Source organism: Formica exsecta, unplaced genomic scaffold (assembly GCF_003651465.1).
Source record: "Formica exsecta isolate Colony F162 unplaced genomic scaffold, ASM365146v1 scaffold337, whole genome shotgun sequence".
NCBI classification, from domain to species: Eukaryota; Metazoa; Arthropoda; class Insecta; order Hymenoptera; family Formicidae; genus Formica; species Formica exsecta.
Window position 1 is genome coordinate 255,233 of NW_021850624.1, and position 8,591 is coordinate 263,823.

Genomic DNA, 8,591 nt, shown 5'->3' on the forward strand with positions numbered 1-8,591 from the left:
AGCGGATCGTTTTGTCGGAAACTGTCGATCGCAAGTGTTTGTATAAAAGGAAACGTTTGCCGAGTATCTTCTTTACTCAGAAAAGAAGAGAATATACCTTTTGTATAGAGCTCTCGTTTGAAGCTAAAGGCAAAGTATCATCTATGAGCTTGGTGAATCTCTTTTATCGTAAATTGTGAAAATATTTGCCAAACATCTCAATGATCTCTTTACATATAAAGACGTTTATACCGAGGATGTAGCATTCCATTTAAAAATAACAAACAGATATTGAAATAAAATAATATTGTTTCTTATAAATATTTAAATTAATTTATTATCGTAAAAAATATATACATTTATGCAAAAGATATTTTTTATTTTTTGCTTAAGCTAAATATAAAATAATAAGATGTTTAAGGCATATTCTTTTCTTTTCGTTCTCCTTTTCTCTTTTTCTTCTTTGATATACAAGAACTTAAATTATCTCTTAAAGTGAAATAAAAGTATAATTAACGCGGCAACTCTGTATATTGCGTTTTATTGGTTTGCTTATCTAGATTGCTAGTATAAAGTGATAATTTAAAGATCCCACCGGTAGAAATATTATTGGCAAGTTTGCTGTGTGCACAATGTATACGTTCGTATTTTCCGCACCATCGCATCCTTCATTGGCTCGATAGTTTACGGCAGTAATGCAGTGTAATAAAGTGTGGCCGATAAAAACGTCGGCGGGCGTGGTCTCGCGATAGGAACGCGCGAGGAAGCGGCCCAAAGATGGTAAGAGGAAATAAAAAGCCCCGTTAATTGTCGCGGCAACGACGACGCTTTTCGGTGCGAGCGTGACGAAAGCGCGATAAGTAGTCGCGGCCATAATAAAACGCACTGAACGTATACGAAAAGATCGTTAACACGCTCGAACATTTTATTAGCGCTTCGTGTCGAGCGCTCGCATTAAATCCGTTAATGGCCGGTCATCGATTTGGTGATGTATGGATGGCGATCAACCGAAACCGCCCGACAAATCAAGCGTTTTAAACTACAGTTCGATTGTGAGCGAACATGAAATAATTATTTTATTTCCGAACGACATCGTCGAAATTCGGCGCGGGAAAACATTGGGATACACTTAAAGTTTTATGATCCTTTCGTTACATTGATCTGCATTCGTCAGAATTAAAATTCGGTATACAATTTTTATGCATACATGCACAGATTCGCAATAAATGAAAGGATGGGAAAAGTTTTTTGAACTTTTTTTTTTAATTTTAATGTTAAACTTATCTCATACAAATTTACAGAAAAACACACCTAAATGATAAATTATATTTTATATTCTATTGATCAATGTACTTGTATGCCTTAAAAACTGTTTTTGTAATAAACTGTTTTCATTAAGCTCTATGCATAATTTGGCAACATCGAACTCATGTTAATTGCGAAAAGAAAATCGTTATATATAAATTTATCAAAGAGAAAAATTAGTTTCCTATAGAGAGCAATCTCTTTTTAATCAAACTTTATTCCACGTTTATCAATACTTGTGTGTGCAAAGCTCAATAATCGTGCTTTAATGATGATTGATGTATAAATTGAATGCAAAAATAACTATGCATTCGAAGTTCGTTGATTAATGTTTTCGCTTATTTATTTTGCAAAGAAAATTTGATTTATCCTAATTTTCTTACTTGCGAGAAATAATATAAAAATATAATCAGTATTTTTTTATTCCTCGTTGTGCTTAGTAAATTAGAAATCAATAATCTGTATAATCGTGTATAAACGATGTATTACAGTTTTATTGAAAGAGCGTTTTTTTTTTTTTTGTTAAAGCAGAGCACCATGAAAAATGTCTCGTTTTCAGAAAAGATGATTTGAACAGTGCACCGTCCTATCTGAAAACTTGTACTTTGGTTATACAAGTTTTCCATACCGTAACGTTGGAATACGGGTGATTAATCTTTACTATACGGCACGAGTTTCTAAAACGTCATCTAGTTAGACAAGATTAATCGCATACGGTCGGAGTAACAACTTGTAAATTTATTATTAAGCCGTAAAAACCATTACGCTATTCGCGAGATGCTTTGTAACACGAAGATGGATGCGCAACATATCACGCGACTATAGAAATTTAACGAACTTGTATTCATTCACTTTCTAGTCAGCGAGATTTTAAGACATATCGCAGTTGCAAAATTATTTTGACATGATTAATAACTATTAAATTTAGTTATGTAATTAATAGAAAAACTAAGTAGATGTAACATGTTAACAGCTACATTAATCATGTATAAAAGACGAATTTCTCGGTAGCAACGGTATTCATACACGAGAAAGCATGATGGTCTTTTCTTTTCATTTATATTATCTACATTTTAATGATGAATATAAAAGGGAGCAAAGCAGGCGAAAAATAAAGTATTTAGTCACTTCATAAATATGAAACAAAAATTCTTGAAGCAAGATTTCAAAATTTGTCGATACTATAAAAGGTTGTTGAAATGACTATACATATATGTATAAATAACATAATATTTTACTGTTACTATTTTCCGTCATATTATTTTTAAATTTTTATGACTATATAACTCTTGTCTCTGATATAAATCTTGCCAAATCTCACACACACACACACACACAAGAGATTAGAATAAAATATAATTTATCACTCACCAATACGATGCGCAACAGCGGAGTTGTAATACACACGTTGATCTGTAAAATACAAATATATTCAAATTGTATATAAAATATTTAAAAGACTAATATTTTACAACATAAACGAACAATTAATATTTCACAAATGATTAAAAATGATTATAAATTAAATTAAATATATAAAATGCTTACTCCAAGGTTGCTCCGCCGTTGCTCGATGCCTTCCCAAGCCTGCTCCTCCTCTCTTGTTCATTTTTTGTTGCTCCTTCATGGCACTTATATATGACACTCACTCGCGAGAATACTTAATTACGATCGCGCGCGCACTAATCAACGATCGTGCTTCACTTTACTTGGCACTCCTGACATTAATCGTTCGCGACGCGTAATTTATTATATTACCAGAGAACAACGCGAAAAATAAGTTACGACCCGCTCAGTACTCGAAAATCGCGTGGCTATTTTACACTTACTCACCGCGTGTTTGCCTCTATTGCTAATAAATAATATAAGCGCAGTCGTATTGTAAGACAAATTCGCTGTGCAATATTATAATTATGGGATATGATCGGGAAGGATAATACGACGATACACGCGGAGCGACTCGGATCGTGCGAATGATAACACAACGACTCTATGTAAACAATGTATATAAACAATAGCGCGCTGTACGCCATAGACAACACAAGTCGAACACGTATCGTACACAGTTAAGTATTATCGCTATAAAATATTTAACTTACGAAATAAATTCACGAAATATTCTATTTCTCGAATATTTTAAATTAATCAGTAATTAACCATTGATATATCACAATTTTTCATTACTTGATGACTCGATTCTGCGATTAGTGTATTATTGCCCGCTCTCAACCCAAAAATGATTATTAAATTACATTGAAATCGATGAAAACTTTAAAGCACAATGCGAAATATGTTCGAATTCGAGAGACAAAAGAGTGAACATTGGCGAAATAATTATTATTCTACATATCGGTATATAAAACAATAATTTATGATTTCGATCTCGTATCTTGCTTCCATTCTCATTTCGAATGAATATATTATCCGAAATATCTGTTTTGATAAATAGCCAGCCGTTGTCGCGAGACTTTTACAAGCTATTTGTTGCGAAATAATTATATTAATCAATCTTGCGAACCGATCATCGTTAATTATAATATTCGTATAAAATTTCAAAACGCTATCAAATACCGATACGTCAAACGTAATTATTAATACAATTAAAGATTATCAGACGAATATATGTATTTCGGATCATGCTTTAAAGTTTTCACCGATTTAAATGTAACTCGGCAACCATATATTATATAGTTTATATTTAAAATATGTAAGGAAAACTAACGATAATAAAGATAAGACTGGATAGATTCAGTATCTAAAGCTACTGATTAGAAGAATTTTATATACGGATAACGACATGTAATACGCCTTACTTAACATGCGCGAACGTTGAATGTGCGCGAATTAATAACAATCTTTTCGTCTCTCTGCGCGTCGGAATTTGTCCTTTCCCCTTCTCGAAGCCTCTCGTAGTAGGGATACCCCACTACGTCTCACTGGCATACCATCAAGTATGTAAACAAAAGGACGCGTCACTACGTCTTCACACTTCATACACAGCAGTACTTTGAGAGCGTAAATACACACAACGATATCAAGTAATTGAAATAACGAAAATGATACATCAATAGTTAATAATTTAACTTAAAAACTTCAAGGAATAGAATATTCCTTATAAATTTATTCTATAATGTGTTAAATTTTTGTAATGACAAGGAATTAATATTGTCATGTGACGTTTGGTTTTCGTTTTGTGCGACGAAATCTAATCTTGTTATTTCGCGGCTGTAGCAACGACTCTAATTTCTCCATGTGTCGTCGCATTATCATTTGAGAGAGAAACGTGATCACATCCTATAATTATAATACGACAGTAAAGTTACAATACGAGTGCGCTTACTTTTTATTAACAAAGCTAATATTGCAGCGAAAGGCATAAATTTCTCGAATGTTGAGCAACTCGCAACTTTATGTCAGTAATTTTTGATATTGTCATTTCTTGTCATAATATAACGTAGTACGTATCAGATGTGTTTAACATCGGGAGTATCGTATAAAATTCCGTACAATTGTCGTACTTTGCTGATTAGTGCGTGCGCGATCATAATTAAATCACATTTGCGTGAGTAAAGTGCCATGTGAGCGAACGAATAGCAGAGGATGAACAAGAGAAAAAGGAGGAGGCATCGATCGATAGCGGAGCAATCGTGCAGTGAGTAATTTATAACATATTTAATAATTTAGAATATTTATTATATCTCTTTTTATATATTTTATCTGCAATGTTTTTGAAATTCTTATAGGCTCACATTTATATATATATATATATTTTTTTTAACTTATGTATATTAACTGAAACCAAGTATATATAAAGTAAAATGAGATCTAATAAATATTTTATGACAAAACGGAAGCTATATAAATTTTATTTTAAAAGTTAATTACATTTGTGTGTGTGTGTATATACAATAGTTCGTTCCATAAGTTTTTGAATAACCGTCAATAGCCGAAAAAAACACTTTTCGGTATATTTGAAATTGGTTATTAACTGGTTTATTTCAAAATCTATGGAGCGAACTACAATCACTTTGATCTCATTTGAAAGATAATTTAATTCTCTACAACTTTTGTTTCGGTACTTTTTGTTAAAAGACGCATACTTTCCCTGATATTTGTAAAAATGTAAAAAATAACCGTGATTTCAGAGGTTTTTGGGCGCTAACTTTTGGAACGAACTTTCCGTTCAATCCAATATATATATTAATATTAAATTTACCGATAGATTGGTAGAGCGTAAAAGAGAAATAATTTTTAATATAATTTGTTAAAAATAATTTTGTCAACAAATTTTAATCAATAAGCTTTCAATTAATTTAATTTAATTCATAAATAGGTTTTCATTGATTCGAAATTAGCTAAATGTAATGCGTACAAATTACCAATGCGCGCATGTCATGAGAGATTAGGGAATAGGATGATGAGGGTCACGGGGCACTGTATCAATTTAATTTACAACACACACGGAACGGACTTGGTGTCGCGATGCAACCCTTAAGCTTTGGAGCTTCGAACGTACCATTAACAAGTGACCGCCATTCGGTGCCCTCATCATTCACCGTTGCGTAAACCCCCTCCGAACCTTTCTCCCTTTTCTCCCAGCGGCGCCCATCCGTTCTCCCTCGCTGCCGTCTCGGTCACCATCGTGTACCACCCTCTCGCGACTCGCATTAAACTGTCTCGGAGTCGCAGCAGGAGCAGAGCCTGGTCGGCCGTGTAATGGGGGCTTGCGAGTTTCCGAGCACGGTAGCATTTTCGGCCTGGCACCCGTAAGTAACTCGGGTTATTTACGAGCTCGCGTAAGCACAATACGCCTGATGATTCCTAATGCTTTATCAGCGGGCGACAGTCCGCCCCTGAGGCACGTTCTGCCCCGAAATTTGGGGAACCCTCCTTCGTCACTGTGCACTGACGCGATGCGCGCCGCTCCTTCTACGAAAGATTTAATGTCACTGTCTACGACGATCGCGCCATTTCAAATGGATTCGACGAGACGAGACCGCTCTCGCTCAATTAGAGCACCGGATACATTAAGCAATCATCCTCGAAAGCAGCGGGGTCATTAAATTGCGAATTCTACACGCGCGCCCGTATTTAACACAAGTACCGAGTTCTATCACACATTTTGATAAATTATATTCCGTACTTTAGCACGTAAATATCTTAATTGAGGGAATCATAGGTTCTGATTATTTATTAAATTATGCAACGTAGCTTTGTTTCTCTATATTCTTGCGCGCGTTACAATTTGAAATAATTGTGGAGACGTGCAAGGAAAACTTCTAATGATAGGTAGTTAGGTCTAAATGAGATTGCCAAATTGTGCAGAAGTACTATACTGAAATCGCGTGAATAAAGATAACCCAGGGGTTAAGTTCGTATGGCTACCTAAGCTCGTGGTCCACAACTCTACATTAAGATAATCAAATGAGTTAAGAGGGGCGGGTCGCAATGTCAACTCTCTTGGCTGCTATTCATAAACTATATTATACTAAATCCGGCATTAGAATATAATACATATTAATACAGGACAATAATCGATTTGAAAAATATAATCATAAACTTACTTTATTCTATTTTTTGCAATTATTTATTCTTAATTAATTACTTTTTTAATTATTATGAATTTGAGATTATTAAATTTTATTATTTTATTATTTTATTCTTTTTTTATTATTTTTGTTATTAAACATTTTGATACTTAAACTTTGAATTAAAATTAGTGGATATTTTTTGTAATGTAAATTTTAGAAATGAAGGAAAATAAATGAGAGAATGATTCTGCTTAAAAATGTATTATAATGTGTTATAATTTATTCTGTTAAAAAATCAATCTTGAATCTGTTAGAAAATTTACGAAGGAAATGATATTTTATATACGTTTGATCTACCCTATAAATCTTCACATTCAACGGGACATACGTAGAAAATCAATATCTTTCTGCGTTCTTCTTGATAAGTACGGCAAATAAGTTTTTTTTTTATCTCGTGAATGACGAAAGCCTTTCGCGACAATGTGCTTTTCCGCTACGCTAACTCATACTCACGCATGTACCATGTGTGTGACATTGCGGGCTTGACAAAAACGACTAATCCATCCTTGCGTTACATGTGCGTTATGCGTGATTATGCACCCTTCCGGAATACGCACACGACGTTACAGCAGTATGTTACCCCTTCGTGTCCAGCATAACGTTTTCGATACAAACCAGTTTCGAACAATTCATATTGCCATTACGAAACATCAATTCCGCGTTATTTTATCATAAAATTGCATTATATATTATACATTCCGTGTTTGTAAAAGTATTTAGTTCGGTTATTATTCAATTTTGCTTTTCAGCGATTCGATCATCAAAGATTACAAAATTAATAATTAAATTCTATTTTTTGTTTAATTTCAACTGGACTTTACTCTAACCAAAGTTTCATTTTCACGTCTTATTAGTAATAATCATCGCAATATTTAATAACGCAAAGCGAGAAAGAAACTGATTTGTACGATTATGTTTAAATTCAAGTAAAAACAGTATTTAATTGATGAAGCGATACATACCTGAAGCTTTCAAATATTGTTAAAAAGATACTTTATACACCCGCGAATTCAAATAAGAACGTTTATTTCATAGATTTTATATGTCTATGATTTATTTGCTACCGATAGAGAGTCGATGTTCGATGGTGGCGCCACTAATTTTCGTTGACGCCGAACTAGAGAGTTAAGCCGGTATTCATAGTCCGTTCTTATATCCAAGATCGTCTTAAGTGTGGTCTTGGGTCGTCTTAAGATCCCATTCAACCAATGAAATGGCCGCATAGTATCTTAAGATCGTACTTAAGACGATCTTGAATATAAGAACGGACTATGAATACCGGCCTTAGTGACGAACCAGGGAGTTAGTGACGAACTAGGGAGTTAGTGACGAACTAGGGAGTTAACGTACCGCGTATGGACGCAATGCAACAGTTTAGTTAAAGAGGAAACGCAGGACGGACCGCGTTCGGCGAACGCGAATTGAATAATAAAAATTACAAGAGAAAAGCGCGTTGCAGGCGCTCCCGGAGACGTGGCTGCGGAATTGCAACGAGGTAGACGGAGAATAATTGAAGGTAAACTCGATTGCATTATTAAAATCGCTGCAATTTGCACCGACCGGCACTAATGGCCTAGCAATTATTTCGGCAAATCATTTAAATAATAATGCGGCTCCAAAAGCTCGTTCCGAGGCCCAAATTTGATGGTATCTCGCCGATCGGCGAATTTGCGCGGGAAAGCACACTTCCCCCCCCCCCCCCTCCTTCCTCTCCCC

General features: G+C 34.5%; 1 protein-coding gene across 5 annotated transcripts in view; it reads left to right on the top strand.

Moving 5' to 3' along the window:
- The window catches only part of LOC115238434 (SAM and SH3 domain-containing protein 1-like), a 309,609-nt gene that overhangs the window by 197,702 nt on the left and 103,316 nt on the right, over nucleotides 1-8,591 (top strand). Inside the window, exon 1 of one of the 5 annotated variants that reach the window (XM_029812277.1) lies at nucleotides 4,336-4,936. The exons of 3 other annotated variants lie outside the window; for them this stretch is intronic. The gene's annotated coding sequence lies outside the window, so the exon portion shown is untranslated. Of the gene's footprint in view, nucleotides 1-4,335; nucleotides 4,937-8,291; nucleotides 8,392-8,591 lie in introns of those variants that run through there. One more of the 5 variants, XM_029812278.1, reaches the window with a different exon arrangement.